Below are 24,531 nucleotides of genomic sequence, written 5' to 3'. Positions count from 1 at the left end.
GACAAAAAGAAGCCATGTCGCTCGGCAATATTTGCTATCTGTGCCATTAAAGGGGTAAATATCCGATGAATGTTAAAGTAGGATGTACTTAGTAGACGTCTATAATGGCTAGCTGCTTTCGCACTTACGTTTGTTTATTCACTAACTTAATAACGTCTTTTATGTTTAGTATCAATACAAGTACCTATTAAGGTAGAGGTAAATTAATTAACCTTTAAAATAGAAATCGTATTAATGCGTAATGTGACAAATTACATATAAATTACTTCATTATTAAATAATCGTGCATTTCAATAAAAATATACCGAAGTTCAAACTGAAATTAATTGTACGTATAATGCGTACATTCCGTTGCATACACCCGCGTTAAGTTCGATTCCATGAATTTTCAGTCACTAGAGTTAGTACCGGATCTGTTAAGTTCGCTGTAATGAGGTTTCTAGTTTCTGGCTAAACAATTCATAGTCAGTTCATAAATAGACAGGTCCCATGAAGTAGAAACAATAGGCCGTTTACTCCTAATATACCTTTGTGATAATGAAACTGAGAACGCTATTCATGAAACTATTACTACTGGAATATGAATCACTTAGGTATCGATGAGATCAAAAATATAATATTTGAATATAAATATAATAGGCATATGTTGTATTGATTTATATTAATTCAGTGTATATTTATGACATAAAGTACATATTATTGTGTATTACTTAGCCAACAATATCCATTTACGAATAAACTTAAAATAGTTTTAAAGATTACTTCGGCGTGTTGATCCACTTATAGATTCGAAGCTCGAACAGTTGCTTAGTCTTCCTGCCAACGTCGAACGATTACAGTCTTGAAATAGTCAGGCTAATTGTGTTTCATAACAGCGGTCTGAAGGGTCGTAGGAAGTATATTTAGACGTGCGGTGCGGTGAGGCGGGGGAGAGATGCAGGGGGGTGACGCGGAAGCGTAGGGCGGGCGGAGGGCGTTGACCGTGAACGTGGGGCGGCATCGATCGGGTGGCCATACCCTCGCGCAACGGGAAAGTGTACCCTCCTCGCGTCTTGATGCGTCTTCTAACGTCACGTGACTATTGCAACCGCTCCGTCATCGACTAATTATGTCATTAATGATACGTAACATCGTATAGAATGTAATAGACGTGTAGCCCGTAAACCTCATGCATTTATAGTTTAATTAATTTTAAATGCCACGAAATTAGTTTACGTTTATACGGCTATTTTTTGAGCTTCTACAATATTAAATTTACAAACTAACATGACTCATTGAATAAGTATTACGTATATAAAAAAACCTAATTAATTTTCACGAATATCAATATGTTACTTTTTTAATCTGTACAGTATTTTATATTACGTATAACAAGAAACAACATTTCATAAGTTATCTTAACTTGGAAGACGGCTCCCTCTTGCCTTCCTTCCCTCAATGTAATAACGAAATTAAAGTTAGTAGGGTGCCTTGGTCACGGGGGTACGTAGTAGGTAGTTGTCCCCGTCTGTTTGCAGTCTAAGAATTTTATTTAGAAGAATTTAAGAAGTAAAATTTGGATCAATATTAGAAATGAAAAAAATAATGAGCTACCAGTTCCGTCATTTGTAATATTTACTTTAAATAGCACCACTAACCTCAATGATAATAAAATATTAGTTTATACATATACTTAATAAGCAGGTAATTAAAATAATCTCAATTCTGTTAAATATTTATAAATATCAATGTATTTTTAATATCGATTTAAGACATTTATAACAACTTTACATAATGTCCTTTTATAAAGTGGGTTCCCAGTCGAAGCGGGGTGCAGGACGGATGCCTGACCTCGCTACGCCTTGGCGAAATTTCTGCATGCTCCTTTTTTACACTACGTTTGTGAAATATTCAGTTATCTTTATTCGAGAATCATAAATACTTAAAATTATTTATGGTTCCAAAACTTTAAAGAAAAAAATAACTTCTTTCGGATTTCATAATATTTTATTGAACATTTATGAAATATTATTTAATCCATAAATTTAGGTTCCACGGAAAATTATTAGATATATCTAAATTTAAACCAAGGTAATGGGATTTCATTGTTATCAATCTTCGTTATCCAGAACAAAAAATATTTCAGAAGCGTCTGGATTACTAAAAGTAACTTTATTATAAAGAATAGAAGCATTTTCACAATCACTAGTAAGTACTAACGCTAACATTGCCACCGCGCCCCGAATTCCTTATAGACAGCGAGATGCGATAACGCACGGGGCGAGGGGGCAGTAGGGAGTTGAATGTCGGGCAAGGGCGGCGTGAGTCACGGCCGCGATCAATACTGCAGTAGGAAGTGCGTGCCCCCGCCGCCCGCCACCCACTCGTCGGCTAGCTGCACTTTGACACTGCCTCTACTGCCCTGCCTGCTACTATAAGTCGATTTTGGCTACATAATAGTAAATCAATGCTGTGCTGCATACTGCGATTATTCGAATTGTATGTTTTAATATGTAACATATGAACTTCACTATGTAGGTACCCGTACTGAATTTACACAAGTATAATTAGTAAGAGTTTATCTTAAGTTTCGTCGAATAATATTATAATAGTAAGAAACTAATATTGTAATTCAGAATGCAATCAGTAGTCAGTATCAAATCGCTTAGTTTTATAAATAAAAATATTTTGGACTTAAGAGTAAAATAAAATCTTAGAAACGTTCAAATGAATACTTAAAAGTTTTTCTCAAACTTTAATTCATGATTGCTAGCAACCAGAAACAGTAACTATGTGACAACCGAGAAATATTTATCACAAAAAATTAACTATCGCTGGATACGATATTATGAAACTTTGGATAGATATAACTCTGGGTGAAGACAAATTTATAGACAACGCTCAAATATGTATATGTTATTTTTGCTGATAAGTATTATTACCGTACTTGATATGGATTAGTGAATGTTTATACTCAATTTAATAATATTACTGATTAGGTACAATCAATTAACGTTATGAAAAAACTGATCGTATTACCTATAAAAATATAATATTTGTTCCTATCTATGCATCTCTTAAAATATTTTTTCTAATCGAATTTCATTAATAATTATATCTATTATATATGTTATTAGTGTACTTGGTGGTATGTACGAACCTACCCAGATGGACTAGAACAATGCATAATTATCATATATTCTACTACCAAACAATAATACCTGGTTATGGTTAGAACATCTTGGTTCTCAAGGTTGATGGCGCATTGACGACGTCAGACATGGTTAATATTTCGTATGGTGCCATTTTCACCATTTGTCACCAGATTGCCTATTTTCCAGTCTGTCTAAAATTTAATGAATATATTATTATCGTTATACAATTATGGTCTAAATTATCATACATAAAACCAAGATTAATACGTAACTAATATTTAAATCACAAAATAATTAAATGCTTCATATGCTTAAGTATAAAAGTAGATTCACCAAAAGGTTCCGTCGTTTATTCGATTCAAATGGCAAAAATTGAAACGTCCGTCAAGACAATTCATTATTATATAAAAACTATAAAATCTTTTATTAAAAGACTTTATTTTTATATACCTCTAAGTGGTTTTAATTAGTATCATAAATCAGTTCAAATTCTGAATGAATTCTACTAAAACTTTATGTAAAGGTTAAAGTTACAGGTTTATAGCCTTATAATACCTATTCCAATCACAAAAGACAAATACCGAATTGATGCGAATTGACGCGATATCATTGGTCGAGCGCTTGAATAATCTATGATATTCATTATGGATTTGCGAAAAAATGGCGCTTTGAACGTCGACGAAACTATTTTCAGATACAATTAAAGTGGATGCAAATAGTTAAATGCTATAGTGTAGTATTATAAATAAAGATATATAAATCAACAACTCTGAGCAGTGCACAGTATAGCTGAGGCTATTAATCAAATTGCATGGAAGACCTAAATCTAAGGTTTTTTTTGTATATTTATTCTTTCTTTGATTGGAATAGGCATCTAGCCTACACTCAAGTCCCTATCATATCAATATTCATTTAAAAATATCTAAACAAACCGAAGTTTGTAGCAAGAACCGACATTTGGTAAGAGGGCCAACATATAGGAATAGTAAATGCAAATTCCATTTTTTTAATCGAGAAATTTGTTATACCATTCTCTTTATTACAACTCGTCGCTAGATGGCGTTACATCTGGCAGTACATCAATTTCTATAGTTCTATATCGTTCAACCGCCATGAAAATTGGTAGGACAACGTCTACCGGGTTGTACTAATTTTAAATATTAGGCAAATGGATAGAAAATTGTATCGTGAGCGGGTTTAATTCTGGAAAAGCGCCAGTAAATTATCATGTGTTTAATTTGTGTTGAGATATTATTATATTATATATAACACATCTTAAGTAAATCTGCTTATGTTCGATGAAATCTGTCACATAACGTAAAACCTAAGGAAGCTGTTGTTTTTCCACATAATTATTCTATGCAGAAAACTTAGTAGTTTTCCTAAAAAAATATGCGTTATAAGTTATTAACATAATTGTAAGCATATTATACACACAACTTTTTGCTTGTAGGTATAATTTTAACCTTTAACAATGATCGTTACGAGGATATTCTTTATTATGCGTTTTTTTCCTTATCTAATATTATCTAATCTTTTTCAACTTGTAATGTTTACGAACAAGGTCAGTGTCAAAATTATTGAATAAACCTACTGGTATATAAAAGCAATGATTTTGAATTTGGACGTTAAGTACTGTAGGTATACACATTAAAGGGTATACACATCGAATTAAACGTGTAAAGGTGGTATTAAGTAAAAAAATATTGCATAAAAAGCAAGAAATCAAACAAGCCGCTGAGAAAAATAGTTCGAACTCCAAATAGTCGTATTTCTGCCTCACCAGCTCTGCGCTATTAATTATACTTGTCTATGTTTAGTGGCATTGAGAACTAATAATAATAGGTGAACTTGACATTGAGAACAGAGGCTCGTCATCGTAACAACACTTGCCGTCTCTACCGCACTGCCCGATTACACTAAGGGTAAACAAGGACAGATAACGAATCTTTCTGTGTACGCGACTGTTTGTAGGTCAGTCGTGTATTTGTTCCGGACGATAGTCAGAAAGTCGACTGGAGGTTACAGTACATACATTCATATTTATTTATATTTTACTTATCACAATTTAAGGTGCTATAACGATGTATCATCAATTTATACTCTGAAGTACAATTATACAAACGAAACGAATGATTATTTTTAATGTTCATGTTTATAAATATTGTTTACTGATTCTTAAATACGAAATATTCATTTGGTTTATTATACCGTGCATTAACTATGCTCGCGCGTTGATTTGTAGTATACAATACGAATCCCTAATTTTGTAAATTTCGATATTTTAAACGCAATAAAACGGTTATTTATATTTTTAAGCTACTTAAAAAAATATTCGTGTAGGTACTTTAAAAAGTCGAAACAGATAGCTTCTTTACTCCTGAATTTATAGATAAAACGGATAGAGGAATAAAATCTAAAAAAACTACAACTTTTTTGTCAGAAAACAGTCACCGAAATAATATACAAATAAGAAATAACAAACATCGATACAGTTCGTCGTTGCCCACACAAACATTTATTTATCGAGACGAATAGATGAATATTCTTGTCATTGATTTATTTTATTTATATTTTCGTTTAACTATATTATTGGCCTGAATTATTATGCATCATAAACAACCTCACAAGTAAATTAAATTAGACTTTTGATTTGCCTCGTTTCAGCAGCAATTAAAATTTTTAACAAATACTTCTGAAACATCTTACTTCAAAATTTAGAATGCTCTTTACACTACCAATAAGTTGATATATATATTTTAAGGTTTGTTAAAAAAAATCCTACTGACTTAGCAACGTATTTCGTTAAAAACGTTATCTAGTGGCATTTTCATGAATTTCTTTGTCACAACAGTGCTTCGAAGCCTCTTTGTTCCGGAAAATTCCGCTAGATGGCGCGCGGTCTGCCTTTAACTTAATATTTTTAAGAACTTTCGCAAGATGGAGCTACTTGGCTGGATTATATTGAAATACAGTTTTAGCTTTTCAAACTTTAAAACAACATATAAATATTTTTCGATAGTTACGTTTTTTTTTTTAAATGAATTAAGAATATTAATAGATTTTATCTATGGCGTAAAGTATAAAATTAAAATATTATGACATGATAAGCAATAGCATTTATAATCAACATTTATCAGCATAAATAATACCTAGGTTTGCACCCGCAGCCGCAGTGACGATGACGCACGAACAAGCTGCTAGCGGTCGTCGCTCTCCTTACAGAAAAATGACGTTCTTGACTCAGTTTGTTTATTGCATATTTACCCGCGCTTACGTCATTTGTTATTTATGTTCGCATAAACCTTTCTACAAAAATTGTTTACAATTTACTTATTAAGGCATTTCACAATTTCTCTATAATTAATGCATAAATTTTAATACTTAAATTTATTTGATATTTAGACTTACTATTATATAATATAATAGGGAGTTACAAGAGTATATGCGTTATTATTATTTTGGCCGATTATACTATTAGTTAATTTTATCTATTTTGTTAGTGATATACCAAAAATATAAAATGATTATTAGTGCTGTTATTAAATCGAAGTTGGTAACACGGTTAGTTACAGCTACTCGATTATAGATGGCGCTAAGGGTTACAACGGACAAGTAAATTCTAATATAGTATAGGAGTAAACGACTTAAAATAATATAATTATTAAATGTAGTAAAATTATGGATTAATAATAATTGAAAACATAGTATTCAAATTATTTTATAAGTAGTTGAGCAAAAATCAACATCGACATCAAAATGGCAGTTGTGAAATAGTCGCTATTGTTTTAAATATTTTGCAAAAATAATATGTAAAATGCCATTATTTTTTGTTTATTAAACCCCAAAGTAAAGAAATAATAATTGTGCATTTATATAAATGAAATAAAATGACTTTGTTTGGTTCTTATAACTTGATCTTTTAATATCACATTTTAGAATGTTACAGTAAATCAAGAGTGCTCGAAAATAAATACATTTGATAACAATCAACCAACAATTACAACTTTTAGTAAAATTTATATTACTCATTCAGCCTTTGTGCGAGTGCTGAGTATAATCTAAAAGACCTTCACCACAATATCGACATGATAGTAATGTAATAAAATAAAACGGTATGTTGGAGAAGGGCGGGCGATATCGTAACTGTAGCTAACGATAGCGGAGTCGCGATGCAACCTTGCAGAGTTTGTTGATCCGGCGGCGGAGAGCGCGGGCCGGGGTTACGGGGCGCGGGGGGAGAGCTCTAACCTCCAGTGACATGCTCCTGCGACAGCAATGACATACCACGATGCACTAATGCCTAAACAGCCTACACCGACACTGTGAATAGGTCAAATATTCGCATAACTTAAGCCTGTCAATATTTAAAGTTTTGTTTGTGTACATGATTGGAAAGCATCTAATAATTTGATTCAATAATCACTAAAGTAATTTTCGTATTTAAATATGAATATTATAGTAATTGCTCAATTTGTTGTTCTGTCATTGTCTTACGCACGCTTGCGTGACTAAACTATTGCTTTGTCTCAATCAACGCGTGTTCTTCTATGCAAATTCATGGATAAACGCCTCTATCAGCTCGACCATATAATGAGATAGTTAATAACAAATCAATAATCGAACATCACTCGTACTTGATGGAGTTTATTGTTCCAATTATAGGTTGTTTACTGCAATCGCATACACGTTACGTATGCGTTTAATACTAGTACTGAAAACATCAATTGACGGACAAGACTATACAAACATTTAAAGCAAATGACTTTTGTAGATAGTTCTTATAAAGAACTATCTACAAAAGTCCGTCGTTATTTCAGATGAGAAGTGAGTTTAATAAGTAATTTTTGAATTTCGAGAATGTTCTTTAACAAAGTTTAACCTAATTCGACTTCATTAAAATGGTGCATTAGTGAGCCAGGCTCATTTCTTAACAACGCGTCTTATCTTAACTTTTGAGGCGGAGGTCGAACGTGATATGCCTCAAAATAGAATATGTCTCTTTGTTTTCACCACAGATATAATTTTCACCGCGCTCGAAGCTCCCGTTTGATCTCGTTGCTCATCCAATGACGTGACCTATATACAAATACAATGGAATTATTCATGAAGCTTGTCACTCTAGTGGTTTTAGTAACCGTAGGACATTGCCGAGTGTAAAAAATAACTTGAGATAACCGTTATTTAATCAAATTTATTATGCCTGGGATTCCGAATTATGCAGCTATACAGTTCGTTAAGTTGTTGTTTTCATGATGTTTCTAGTTTTAATCCAAAATCAAAATTCTTGAAGACGGTTGTGGTCTTTATTTTATATTTAGTTGAGCCTGGTGTGATGCTGGTTTATATGAGGCAACGACAGTCGGATCTCACGATGGCGATAATTGTGAAGGTCGCGTCGCAGCTGGATTCAGCGTCACACGCCCAACTCCTCGGTGTGATATCAATATACAGTGTGACGATATACTGGCCGCGACGTCTGCACGCTAAAATATTATGTAGTACGCGAGAGATAAGTTTTAATTTTGAATAACAGTCACCTCGGTCGGTGGCCTTACCTCATTAGAGTTCATGCACCCGCGCGAAACTGGGGCACGTACCTCGTGCGCCCCCTCCACCTGCGCTGCCCCTCGCCGTCCTCTTACCTACCAGCTTTCATTGAAATGTTACTATTACTCGAATTTGTAATCTCGTACTACGTTATTAAATGCCGACCATCACATCTCGTAACGTTAAATTGGCCGATTTATTAAACCGATTATTCACTCAAACGACTCACTTGGCTTTGCGGCTGATGTCCACTTGTTTATTGTGTACGAGAACGTTCTTTGTTTGTTTCATCATTTATAAGCAGTAGTTGAATTTCTGATAAAAAAACGAAGTACTTACTATGATAAAGTCGGACAAATTACAATACGCTAACAGTTAAGTATTCGGATAGATAAGTGATGTCATTCAAAAATAAATGGTAAAATTTACATGATCATTAGCGTCCATGACACATTTGGTACGGTGTCATTTGTGTGTTTAATAAAATATTTAATATTAATTAATTCTTGTTGAATCGGTTTTTCTGATTGTAAAAAAAAATTGTTATTTTAGCAAACAATATATTTGTAGCTTTAATTGAAATCCTTCGATAACCGTCACATTATTCTCAATGGACTTCTAGGGAAAAGCTGTCACAGCGACGAGTCCACTGAACCAGTATTGCGCTGTACCTACCGTCAGTGGTTGCGCAAGCGCACGGTGAGAAAGTGCGAGTAAAAGTTGACGCAACCGGCGTCACACCATTCGCTACCACGTCACACGCATACAAGCGCACATGTACATGTAACGTTATTTATACACAAAACATATAGCTTAGACGTGTCATGCGTTGACGACACCCGAATACAATCGAACGAGTTATACAATAGCTCTTATTAAAAAAAAATTACATTCGCATTCATAAGTCAATAAAATAATTTAAAGTTAATGCTATTTGTTCCAACTAAATTCGGCGCAGCGATTCTGGTTTGGTTCACTTTTTTAATTTTAAGTTTCCTTTAGTAATTATAAATATAATTTTATACACATATTTTTATGTATTTAAAAATAGAATTATTTGGTTATATTTATTCTCGCCTTTTGGTTTTTCAATATTAGTCACAATGACCATGTCATCTTATTATTACATTTGTTTTCCTTATTTTTAACAACGAATTAGGCTATTGAAGATAATGTTATATGAGTTTGTAATTCGGATTTCTAGAGTAATAACTACGGTTACGTTAGCATCTTCAAAGTGTTGACTCGCCGTTGTTTGTTGACCTTCCTTTGACACGATGTTCAGCCGACGTCCACTTTTTAATACCTGGCCTCATCTTCATAAATTTTATCTTAAGAACATGAGCGAATCGCAGGTACAAATCATCTATAGACACACTCGGTAAAAAGTAATTAAATTAAATTAATAAAATTGAAAATTTATGTTATTTATTCGTAGCATATATATACTAGCGGTACATCAATACCAATTACATATATTTCTTATATAAAAAAATAGATAACTATAATGAAAAACTAATTTCTCAAATACTATATAGACCGTTAGAGATAATTGACCTGAATTTACTGAAACCGCAATAAACAAAAAACCTTTAATAACAACGTAAATATATACATTACATTACACGTATATATATTACAAATGCTATTATTATGTTTCTTCGTATTCAGTAGAAGCCTTAATAACGTAGGAAAATGTAATGAAAAACATATATTTTTTCGTGTTTTGAAGTAATTTTCAAATGGAGGGTTGCGAGATCTCGGTTGAGGGGTAAGCGGTGAGGGGAGTGCGGGGTGCTCTGTGGCGACAGAAATAGGGCGCGGAGGACAGAGCAAGGCTGCCCCGGTTGCCGTTCGTCGACCCGCGCCCGTACCTACGAGAACGTATCTACGGGCTGCCGTCTGTGCGCGTGTGTGCGTAGTTGTTCGCTACGATTATAATACGGTTCGCGCCATATGCTCCGCCAAACTATTGTTATGAAGGAGTCGGGATAATTAACTTCATGAAACTTATTTTATTCATTTCGACATTCGAAAACCATTTACATAGGAGTCACAGAGCTCTATTCCTTAATTTTAATTTACTTAAAATACGATATTTTACACAGCATATTTTAGAAAAAATACAATATTAGTAGGGATAGATTATTTCTAAAATACCAAATTTAGTACGCCATCTACCGCAGAGTAGGGGCAACAATTATACTAAGAAACGCTTAGCAATGGCAGAGCCGTCCTCTCCACCTCTCCCCCGCGATAAGGGCACGAGTTCGTTGCCCCGATAGAGGCTGACCTCAAAAACGAGGACACTGCAAAATTAGGACGGTGACAACGTAACGACTTGAGCGCCAATACTCGGCATACAATTTTAAGCTTTGACTTATAATAATATGATTGATTATTCTTTGTCATCTACCATTGAACTACATATATTTGATCAATTAGGCAAATACGCTGACTCCGACAGCAGTGAGCTAGGTTGAAGTATTTCACTCTAGGATAATAATAGGTTTGGTTTTAATAAAATGCTCAAATAATCTCGTATAGTGCGTAAACGTTTTCACTAGGAATATAAAGGATTAGTATTATAAAGGGGTTATGAAGATTTCCAATACAAAGATTTGCAAAATTATACAGATTTAATACAGTGAATTATAACGTTATTATTTTAAACAAAAAGGTGGTTTAGTGGACTAGCCATAAATATAAATATATTATAGATATTCCTGACCTACGTCAACCGACTTCATATTGCACGAACTATTCTATAAATAATCATGAGCGCTCAATCACTTACTTCATGATATCACAATTTTTGACAATTAAATAATTTGTACAGTGCATAATAAATTTAATTGAACTATTTGTATTTATGATTTGCGTACTTAGGGAATCAACAGCAGACCATAGATAAATAATTCATAGTTAATATGTTCTGTAATAAACCAATGATCAAATGTATCTTTACTTCAGATTTGGACATTTCATGAATTATATTTTTTCGCCTGCTTGCTTCGCTCGGCTTTAATTAAGCTTTAGTTAGTCAGTTAGAGTTAGCATTTTTATCCATTTCTACGTCATAATCGATATCCATGGCAAGTATTAGAATCCGTGCTATCGTGATTGAATAAATGATACCCAAACCGCTTAATATTCTACAGAATATGTAATATTCTTCATTAATATAAATTTCATAATATACATGGAGTTTTACTTAAAGTGGACTTAATAAACGAAAATAATATTTAAACTAACATTATATAATATTTTAATTATATTAATTAAACCATTTTAATAATTTGTCTTTTATTTTTGTTGCAGGTAAGATTCTACACAGGATAATAAAATTATTCTCCTATGTCTTCAAATTCAAGTGCACATGTGAGTTTTCGATTAAGAAAGTTTTAATTACACGTAATTATTGTCACGAGCAATATTTTTGCTTACCGTTCTCTATAACATTATTTTAGGACCTCTTTATGCTTAATATTTATAAAAATAAACTTTGATCTTGATTTTTACCTTGATATTTGCGTTAAAATATGTACTATTTATTTTTTGTTGTGCAATGTTCTTAAGAATGAAACTTATGAACATTCTAAAAACAACACGCGCTTTGTTCTATACTTACCGTTTGCTCAAATGTCATCATGATATTAGTTGCTCTAAATTAACTCAATTAAATTAGAACGATAATGCATTAACCTCTTATGTTTTATCGATCAAATATATTTTTTACATTCCTATCATAAAATTTTATTTTAAGAAAAACCTAAAATTCGAAGAATCTCAAGTCAATAAAATCTGTGACAAAGTTTAAAAATAGGATCACGTGGCACCCAGAATATCGTTAGACACGTGAAAGGAAACGAGGTTGAGGGGATTATTCTGAAGCGTTATGTGTGAGTCCGATAACGAATGCAGTGGAAATGTGTTGGATGCACCGATCAGAGCCCGGCTAAATATACAGCGGTCGTCGAACTGCAACTAGGTCGCTCCCTACACCACGACACAACCCTCGACAGACAGCCGAGGACGGAAAACGTTAAACTTTCGCGAATTGTTCGCTTTTTTCTGATGAATATATCATGTTCGTACGAGATGATTTTCGCTGTTTTTGTGTTGAATAACAAAAGTTTCTTTTCTAGCGTTTTAATTAAAACTGGTTTGCTTTTTCGTAAAAATATAAGTAAGTACTTTTGTTTCTATTTTTATTTGTTAATTACTTTTTTTAAGAAAGCTAACGGGTTTTGGACCTGCATATTAGAAATAGCTTCGACCTTCGTAACTGTTGAATGTTCGATGTATATTAACAACGATCTTTCCTTTAAGAACCAAATAGTTTTATCTGAATTTGAAATATTATTATATAATATTGTAGCTTGTTACAAAATATATGTTTATCAGATTTTATATTTTAATATGTTGTTTTAATTGTAATTGTAAAAGTAAAGCAAGCGAAGGGAACTAAAAATAAGTTATATTACTGATAAAACTATTGCTATTGTTCACGTTATTTATAAAAATATATTAAAGTTCGTAAAGTAAATTTCAAGTTCTGTAATAAAAAAACAACGCTCGACTTTACGATGTCCGGATGGAATTTGTACGTTTATTCTTATCACTATAAGTTAGAATTTTTATCGTATTGCGAATGGGTGTTTTTCCTACGGCTAGGTAGCTAGATGATTAGGTGTATTATAGACCTAGGCATAGCGCGGGCGCTAGGCGCAAATCGCGCTCCGCGGTGCGGGGCGGGTGTCGCAAGTGGGGTGCATGGCCGGCCGTCGGCACCGCGCGACCCTGACTGACTTATCTTGCGAACGTGAGCCGCGCGCAAATTCGCATTCTAATGCTGGCGAATTTTACAACCGCGGATTATTTATTACCAACTCTATGCCCTATAATTGTTCTTAGTGGAAAATAACGCTAAAACGACCAAAATATATCATATATTAAAAACACATACATATCTTATTTATAATGTTAAAGTAAGTAAATTGTTGACCATTATTTTTTTATATAACTTAAAATCCAACCATCATAATATTAGAAATGCGGCTGAGGTGCTAAATTATGTAACTAATATTTGCAAAAATTAACTTAAGCAGTATCTCAGTAGAGTAAGAAATTTTTAATGTATATCGGTGTTATAAATTAATTCATAAATTAAAATCTTGCTATGATTCACCCAAAGCTTTGTAAATAAATACATTCAACGTTCATTGACAGTTTATTACGAAAGTGAAACTAGCTGTTAGAATAAAAATGCACCAGCAGTTAATTGAATGTTTAGGATAGAGTTATTAATGTTATCCAAATTAGATTTTCTAAAACATTCATAAAGACTATGGAAAATTAAAAATTGGTGTTCAATATTGATTTGTTAAAGTATATCTATAAGAATATGTATTAGCAATCCAAAATTCTCTATTTTTATCAAGTTCATACAATTTTATGCTATTCACTAAAAACATTAAATTTTATACCGCGAATGTTTACGGGTATTATTTGTATGTTACATACATTTATTTTTTCTAATTACTATTAGTCTTACGTAAAATGATATCAAATAATTTATTCATACTAATATTTTATAGTATTTTCTTAATCAATAACACGATGTCATAAGCATTTACGTCTCAATTGTGCTCTTGCCGAATTACAATAGGTGTAACATTATATTGTTAAACGTTTTTGGGATAATTATACCTACGCATAAAAAGTAACGATTGTTTCATATACTGACTTGGTGCTACAGATTTGTGTTAGCCCATCTGGGTAGGTACCATCCACTCATCATATATTCCATCGCTAAACAATAATACTTAGTACTGTTATTTCGGTTTGGAGTGTTAGTGAGCCAGTGTAAGTGTACAGGCGCAAAGGACATATTATCTTAGTTTCCAAGGTTGGTTAGGTTAGGTTACAACAAGGACAATGTAAGGAATGGTTTATATTTCTTACAGCGCCAGTGTCTATGGGCGGTGTTGACCACTTACCATCAGGTGGCCAATTACAAATAAAGTATAAGTCAGTCATTGCGTTTATTACAGCATACACTTAAAAATCTTAAGACTAAAACTGACACATTAATTACTGACTGACTTATAATACCTTGATTAATTTGTCAAACAAGTCTTGACTATAAAATTAGATTGAGTAGTTCGAAATGTATATAATTGTCTGAAATTGTGTTTAACCTTCCATAAATATAATTTGTGCGACGAAGGCGAAGTTGAAACAAGTGGCGTCGTGTGTTGCCATTTAAAATGGGATTATTTCACCTTGATGTTACGAACTACAGGTAGCCTTTTGATATCGTAGTAAGAGGTGAGCCTAGGATCTCAAAAGCAGAGTGGCAGGGAGCGGCCGCGGTCGACTCGGACTTTGTAATACAATCGGCCTAGTCAGCGTTCGTTGCCCCGCGACGTCGAGGCCGCTGCTCAGCGCCGAGCGCGCCCGAATACCAACGGAAATCACAGATCGAAGTGTTGGCGCTGAATTCAAATTTGCTTGCACAATGCACAGGTTGCACTACGCTCAATAAGGTCCTCGTATGCGATACCACAATAATGATATGGTCACTGCACGTGATACCTCCATAGTCCTTTTGATAGCATCGCTTTTTTATATTAAGAGTAACGACGCGTTGTACCCAATACTCATTTAAAAGTTTACAGCGTATTTAAAGTTAACTATCAATAAGGATGCTTATAAATATTCTTATGTAAGCATTTGCTCCAACCTGCTGTGGAGCTTCGATCTTATAACTTTGACAGAAGATTAAGCCTTTATCAACCGTGAGATATAAAAAAGGTTGTTGCTTTTATAAAACGAAAGGTAATAGAAACAGAACTGAGTTTAATAAAACGCAGCTCTTAGTATGATATTATGTATTTTTTTCCAACAATCTTTAAATGCATATCGAACATCGATTGGAGCAATAAACTTGAAAAGTACTCGGTGACAAGTCTGTGATGACGAACTATCTATAAATATTCAAATCAATTTATCAAAATACTTGTAATATGTTTTTTATGTAAACTGTGTCGTCACATTTAGAAGGGATATACAGCATATAATGCGCTTACAAATATGAGCTAACAATATATGTGACGCTATATGCATAATATTTATAGTATAGTAGTATTTAAACAAGGTAAAATATAATTATGACTACTAGATACTACATCAGAAGTGAATATAGATAAAGATCTATATTCACTTCTGATGCTATGGACGATATAAACAATGTTTGTATACAAAAGCAAAAGTTAAATATTACGTTATGTCACTCAGAAAGCAGTCTCATGACACTTTAACCCAGTGTGGCGGATTCCGGAGACGGCAATGCGTCGCACCCGATCGTGTTCATTAGTATGGAGACAGTGGCTTGCCACTTTCACTCTCACCAACAACAAGTATTACGCAAGCCGAAGCTCGACAACTCTCTACTCGGCCGACTGCTATCTCCGCGACGCGCAGCCCCACCTGCCATGCGCTAAACGAGATGAGAGCATAACTCTCGCAAGAATGGTGCAACAACTTCGCGAGTCGACGTAAGACGCATCCTCGTACCTAATGACGAACACAGAAATGAAAGTGTTTCGATTTGTTCATAGTAGGTCAGCGGAGTAGGGCAACTGGGGTCGACGCCCGCGCAGCCTCGCCAGGTGAAAGTGGCCCTCCTCGTCCCCGCGCCCTCCCCCTCCTCCAATGGCGGTAAAGCGCGTCGGCAACTTACCTGCGCACGCGCATGTTTTTTTGCAACTTGGCCATGGGGCCTATTACGATAACTGCGAAACAGTGCTCCAGCTGCAAATATGTAAACGCATGGAATTTATTGTCAATCACGTGACATCATACAGATTTGTAAAATCACTAAGTTTGCAATGCAGTGATTGGTAAATGGACTTCCTGAAAGTTACAATTTATTTTTATTTTAAGATCAACTATATTATTCTGACGAGAAGGTTAATTATTTCTTGGTTCACAATAATAATATCTTAATTACCTAGTTGTTTCTAATTTTAAATCGATTATTATGAATTTAAAAAAGTAAACATGTTACTTAAAAAGTAGTAACATTTCTAATGAGCTAAACTTTATGTATTCATGGCTCTTTAACAGTGAGAAAAAATAAAAAGAAAATTCGACGATTTCCCTCTTCAAATGTATCATTAATTTCATTTCCCACAAGGTAACATTTTAAAACAAATAAAGCAAAAGTATAATTATTATTTGTATAACATTGTATGAAACTAACGCACTTATTGTTAGAGTATCATACATGGAACACTTTATGTAATCGTCAGACGGCTCAACTAACGATTGAATAGACTCATCTTACGTAAATATAACGTACTTACATACGTAATAAAAAAGCATTATATAACTAAACATATTCCAGATGTTTTTATTCGATTTTATTACGTTTCAATTGTATTGCGAGCATAAAATAGTATTACACTGATATAGTAAACTTATTTTTGTCATAAATTGATATTAACGGTTTTTTTTAATTTGTTTATAAAATACAATTACATGTTTTTTTTTAATAGTAATGTAACTAATTACTAACTAGTTTCCAGTTTTCAGTGGGTATTCCAGAAAGCTGCAGGATTGTTGGAAATTTCCCGAAATACAAACTTTTATAGTGATGATAATGAACAGTTTATTTTTTTATAAACTATATAAAAGAAAAACAAAAGAAAGGAACTAAATAATTAAATACAGTATGGTATAGGAAAACAAACGTAGTCACGCTTTAAAACCCGCGTAACTGTTACTATTATCAACCTTACTATAACTTTTATAGAAAAAGCGCAGTTTAGAAGTTTGATGTCGATATTTTTCAGAAAATAACATATTTTTAAAACAATAACGAAAGAAAAATATAAATACATATTAGAAATAATAATAAACTAGATAACATAAAATGGAGGTTATATGACCCATTAGAACACGGTGATTCTAATCTAAGATGACGGATTAGGAATCGGGCTAGTACCACTCATTTTGAACATGCTAATTTGAGTTTATTCATTTCGTTCTAATAAGTGAAAGAAAACTTTGCCAGCAAACCTACGTCAGTCGAATAGACTTCTGTCACTGGGGCACCCTCAAACCCGCACTTGAACAGTGGGCTCCAAACCCTTAAAGAAATAGCCTTTACCCATTGGTGGGACATATACGAACAGTAAAGGTTACTTAAAATATATTGACCTCAGCACAAAAACTAATAACAATCACATTCACATAGATATTCAACCGCCACACATAATTCTTAGTATTGTTGTGGTCCATTCCATATACCTACATATTTAAAATTGTAATAAAACAAATTCATATTGAAACACGAAATATTCCATTTAAATATATTACAACGCTATTAATTCAATAACGTCTCTTTGATTTGCAAGATACTTAGAACATCTGAATCGAATATTCATTCGATATGAGAGAGATTATAATATTTACAAGCTGTGACTTAGATGGGTGAACGCTTGATAAAGCGAGCCGAGGTTACTGCTAGCCCGTGTGGAGCGGGTTGCGACAGCTCAAACAAAGAAAGCGGCAACGGCTCGGCCTTGAGGAGTTCGTCGACCGACTTTTGCGCGTCGCAAGGTTTCGCCAATCGGACTTCTCGCAGCTCCAGGATATTGCCAATTTTATTCAACGCTCTCAAGGCTGCCTTGTCCGGGGCAGGCCTCTTACTTTTCAATTTTGCCGGGGGAAAATATCGCTTAGGAGTACTTTATCAATGTAAAGACTATAGATTTTTATTTGAATAGACTTATGTAACAAATGTACTACTATAATGCGTATTCAATCGTTTTATTTTAAACAGGTTAGGAAACTGATTAAATTGTATGTATTTGTACTTGTGTTGATTTAAATATTGAGTCAAAATGTAGATAGGTAAAAGAAAAGTAAAAGCGGTTTTGAAGATGTTTTCCACCACGTTGCTCCAGGGCGAAGGAATTACTGGATACACATTTGACACATGCTACCTCACGACACAGGTTACCTCACGATGTTTTTTTTCTACCATCACAGCTCAAACAGGTAATGTACTACACATTATATATAATATATATTTTTTGCATTTTGTGAGATAGAATGCTCGTAACCTTCTTTTACAATCTCATCGTTGCTGTTTCAGGTAAGAGCAAAAAAAAAACATTCATTTAAACGTAGCCGTCAGTGCCCTCAATACATTTTGACATACTTATACGTTTACATTTATGCATACCTACAAAATTACGTACTCAAAACCTAGATCCCGTCTAGCGACACGGTTAGCTTTATCTGACAATCGGTCTGAAAAGTTTAGCTCCTATTTACAACTTCGTTCCAGTATCAATATGTAGTATCCCCCTATGTTGTTGGTAAATATGATTGGTGTAAACATATCATTGGCTTCATTAAATAATCTAAATTTTTCCTTCATTTTATAATTCACCATCGCGATAGTTGTTGTTATGTCGTTATTTGCATAAAAACTAACCTAAATATTGAACGCCTTCGCTTAACAATTATTCCATCATATATCACAATCAAAAAAGCAAATAGATAAATCTCATTATCCGAAGTCATAAAATGTCATTAGATAAGTTTTCAGTACTAACAAATGATCAAATACTTTCTATTATGTGCGTCTACACTTATAGAAATTGAAAAACAGATTGTATCTATTAACTATTAGATAACAAGTTGTATAAGTGTGTGACGAATTTGATGAGATATCATTTAGTGGGCCACTTAACACAAATGAAGTCACTAATGTTATTAATTCGTTTGAAAATGTATAATAAACGTAGCTTAAAATCATAGTTATAAAAATTATACTAAAAGTCTCTTAAAATACCATTTCTTGATATATGTCACCCTTATTATTACATATTTTACTCTGTTTAGGAGGCTTAGTAGATATACACGTGGTTGAATTTCATGCGACATTCAACACAGGTTTCAAGACAATATCTATTATAAACTGAATCGAGTTGTCACAGAATTAAACTTAAGAAAAGATACAAGAACCTAGCTAGTTAAAAATATAGATACAATATATATCCTAATAAGAACGAACACTAGGAATATCAATGATTACTTATATGTCGGACAAATTACATAGCCAACTATGTATGTACAACTTTTACTAATTTATAATTTTAAAGCATACAATAAGAATTCAAATAGGTATGTTCATGCAAACCTACTAATCCGATTGATGTGGGTTTTTTACATTATTATAAGTAAAAGCTTCTTATTGGTTTCACTAGGAATAAATGATTTATAATTGATAGAGACAGAAATATAACTTTATAAGCGAACGTCAGCGAAAATATAACAGTTATTCAAAATCTCAAAAAGATGTATAGACAAGTGTGACAAAGCAACATATTTTAATTACCCCTGTTCTTCTAATGGCTTCTAATGTACGAGTACAGTTCGTTCAACTTTCGAAACAAGGGTTCAAACTAAGATTACTACTTTTTTATGAGATTAATAAATAATGCCTCTATGTGTACACACTTATAGCCTTAATATTTTCTTCGGGATTCGCTGCCATGACCAAAATTCAGTTCGAATGTTTGTTATTAAATAATCACTTAAAAATATACTATAACATATATAATGTAGAAAAATAAAATAATCAAGAGACCGGAGCAGAAAGATCGCTTCTCAGTGCTGGTTGTATTAAATATATTTTCAATATTATTTTTATTTTTATCTCTTTATTTATTAAAAATATATGTAAATGCAATCAGAAGTGCTTTAAAACAATAATTTAGTTCATCTGTCTGAATGTGTTTTGACTAAAATAATGAAACAGAAATTTTAAGTACTAATAATTTAAGCTATTTCTTTTCTTATAGCTAATATGTTGCTATGAAAATTAATCAGTGTTATCTTTAGATTATTTGTTCGAACGTTCGTCATAAATTACGTAAATCAAAACATGTCCAAAGTCAATAAAGGTTTTACGACGGACACGGTAAATTGTCCGTTCGACCCTGAATTCTAAACAATGCGACCGTAGAGTACCGTTATTTACGAGCTAACTCTTATCTGTATGTTGTTAACTTTATGTAAAACTTTGATTATGAAAATTTTAAACGATGAAATGTATTTATAGTTTTCAAAATGTTTTCTTTCTAGCTAGTTTTAGGTGTTACGGTTCATTGTAACTAAGTATAAAGTTCTTGCATGTGATTATAATGTGTGAGAACAACAATCACTTGTATCATTATAATCGTCAGGTCAAACCTGTCTGACTACCGAGTAAGCCAACATTAATGTAATAGTTTTATTTTGTAACGTAAGCATTTACTACGAAATAATTTTTTTGGATATTTTTACTTTTAGAGGAGGGTTTCACTTTTCGGACGGCAATCCGACCCAGTCGGGTCGGATTGCCTTCCGAAAACTTAGGTCGATATGGGTTTACGTAATTTAACAAGCTAACAGAACCTCGATTGACCAAAAATATTTTACTTATTCGAATCGGAAAGGGAAGAATCTGACCTTATTATGTATTACGAGGCAAATCAAGGACAATATATGATCTTAGTTACTTACGACTCTTTATGAATAAACTTATACGTAATTTAGTTCTGACCTATCGCAGATTAACACTAACATGACAATGTCATATTAATTATAAACACTGTTTCCATCTCATTAACGTACTTTGTATTCTCAATTATATTCCTATTAAACTTGAGTCATAGTCATCTTATAAGAAGTTCAATATAAGTGAAATTTATCATTATGTACAAATAATATTTACAGAACGATTCAAAGAGAACTTTCGATTTTTACCTTAATCGATTTTTATCTTGAGGTTTTGTGTTATTGGCCTCATTATTTGTTTATCCGTTTCTTTAAAAACAATTGTTTCAATTCCACTTCTTAAAAAGCAAAGAAATTGTTTATTGTTAACTAATACATTTTATTAAAGAAAAACGTCGAGTTCATACTAAGGATAATTATTTTGAAAATCGATCGCGCTAACATAATATTTGTTGTTATTTTATGCATTTACGAACATAAAGCTTGTGCTCCTTACTGTGTATACATTTATTATGTTATCATCAACATATTCAGAATAACAACCAAGAACTGCCCAAGAGTCCTCGATTGAGAGTGACTTTCTTGAAAGTAGAGTACTTAGATGATCAATATATGTCAGTCACACTGCGATTACAATGCAATTAGAAAGCGAATGCTACAAGTTCCAGCGCAGCTCGTAGTTGTATCAGAAGAAAGCGTGCAACGTAGGAAAGTTGGCTGAGGGGGGCGGAGTGGGGCATGCGCGCACGCAGCACCAAAAGTGGTACACTTTCGATCTTAACTCGCGTTGGTGAGAGTTGCGCGAAAATGAAAGTGGTGTGTCATTATGGTCCACTTTCCACGCCGAGGTCAAAAACCCCGTGGACCGGGGTATGCTCTAAGCAAGTTAATTGACAGTCACCAGATCACCGCATGTTGTTGCTACACCGACTTGCTTTAGCTGCTTACAATGAGTGTTGTAATCGAATACAAGTGAACTATCCTTTACAATAGACACTGATTGAAATTAATAATAATCTAAGAATTATGAATTGACTTAAACTTATTCTTTAAATACAAATGTTCAGTACAGCTATATTTTTTATTAAGTTAAAGTGTATAAATACATTAACAGCGAAAGAAACAAACGTGTCGCTATAAAAAGTATTTCAACGTAACGCTATGTAGGTGAAGTATCATTACTGAATATGGGACGAGGGTGGATACAGGGTGATAGGTGAATGACCTCATGTGACGTCAGTGCGACCTGATGCTGCCCGGACTCCAGAGCGAGCTTAACCCGAACTTCGACCTGATCAAAGTCTCTATTTACATAAATATTATTTATATATAAAATATTTAGACGTGAGAATAGCAAGTATGCTCTGTGTTGTTTATTACATAAATACGTTCATGAAATGTTTAATATTTCTGAGTAATTTTGTACGAGGTAGATGACGTATTTTATTTACTTAATGAAGACAGATTACATAATTATTTTAATTTATAAAAAAAAAACTAAAGTTATTAAATATTTAAGATTTTTTTATTATTCTCAATAAAGTTTCTTTACAATTTCAAATGCTGTGCGAGCTGTACTATTAAGAACTTTCTATTGAACGAAATAATATTCTAGATAGTAAATTATCATCTAGAATAAATTTATTTTATTGTAAATCGTTTATCGCAATGATTAAATATATTAATATTTAAAAACATAAATAAATATTCCTTGCTTACATTAGTGTGTGATGTTTATTAATATTATTATTATTGTCGGGAATTACATTTTTATTATACGACAGTCACAGAACCATAGAATTATTAAATTTTTAATCAAACGAATAGATACGTAACTTTACTTGATAGAAGGGCTTTGTTCAAGCCCGTCTGGGTATTGCTCGTCGTATATTTTACCGTTAAACAGTAATATGTACTTTTATTGTTGCGTTCTAGTTTGAAGGGTAAGTGAACTAGTTTAAATACAGGCACAAGGGACATAATAACTTATTTTCCAACGTTCGAGAAGCATTGGAGATGTAAGGACTGATTAAAATTTCTTACGGGGACAAAGTTGGCCAACTTATTTTTTTTACACAGATTACAAATCACAATTATATATGAGACAATTTTCTTAATCTTTATATTTCTTATCAATGAAGTGACGCATACCTACTTTGAATTTTCTACGATATTTTGTAATATAAACTCTATTTAAATATACATACAATTTAAATCAGTTTTAAAGATTAAATAGTCGACGGACCTTCGAATGTTAAAAAACTATAATAGTAGTTACACAAGAACTATTGTTGAACAAAACATCGTTGTAACTAAGGTTACAACTGACGCATCAAAGGGATATGTTAGTGCTTCTTTTCATAGAATTATCGACGCTCATAAAAATGTCGTGTTTACGGCAGCTTGCGAGCTCTTAGCGGTAAATTAGTCGCCTTGGCCTAAAAACTGGTCTCCGCTCACCAACCGATTCGCCAATTCTAGATTTAGGTTTTCAGTTCAGTGGGTTGAGATGGACGCTTCCGATTCGGTAAGCGATGTTTTCGTCTAACGCATTATTTCGCCCAATCGGACGTTTATAGCAATATCTTTAGATTAAATAAAGGCGAGGCGATTTCGATGGAATTCGGTTGAATTTGTTTGCTTTGTCTTTATAAGATTGCGTCGTACTGATGAGGTCAGGCCGATGTGAATTGTTGACAGACCACAAGTTAAAATAGCCTTATAGTATTTTAAATGAATTTCTATTTAGGTATATATTTATTGTTTACATTCTTGTATGAGCATTTTGCTTTCAATAAATGAAAATAGACCACTACAAGAGCAACCGCCTGAAAAGAATGCCAAGGTTTTATATTTTAATATTAGTGATCTAGACCTGTCTTAGTTATTTCAAAATACTACTTTTTCTGCTTAACAATATTTATTGTAACTCTTGTAATTTAAATTTAACATTCAGTTCTCTTTTAATTCAAATTTAAGTTCATTTTATACAAATGAATAGGTTTTTTTTAAGTTTAAAAAGCCGACGAGCTCTTTTCTATTTGATCATTTTAGTCAACAGTGTTTCCGTCTTTGAATTATAAACTTATCATAAAATAAACTTGATTTCCAAATTTCTTAGTCATTCGGTTCGTCAATCGCAGACTGTTAACATTCCACATGTGATTAATTTCATCCATAGAATGTGAAAAAAAAGCAAAAACACAACTTAAGCTTTCGCTTTTACACACTCGACAAAACTCTCTATAAATTAAAAAAAATATTA

The 24,531-nt window shown here is 32.9% G+C and overlaps 1 protein-coding gene across 1 annotated transcript in view; it reads left to right on the top strand.

Moving 5' to 3' along the window:
- Window positions 1-24,531, top strand: part of LOC113399954 (ecdysone-inducible protein E75) — an 80,855-nt gene that overhangs the window by 15,440 nt on the left and 40,884 nt on the right. The window lies entirely within an intron of this gene.

This window comes from Vanessa tameamea, chromosome 8 (assembly GCF_037043105.1).
Source record: "Vanessa tameamea isolate UH-Manoa-2023 chromosome 8, ilVanTame1 primary haplotype, whole genome shotgun sequence".
Taxonomy (NCBI): Eukaryota; Metazoa; Arthropoda; class Insecta; order Lepidoptera; family Nymphalidae; genus Vanessa; species Vanessa tameamea.
Note: the sequence above shows the minus strand (reverse complement) of the source record. Positions and strands in the feature narration are given on the sequence as shown.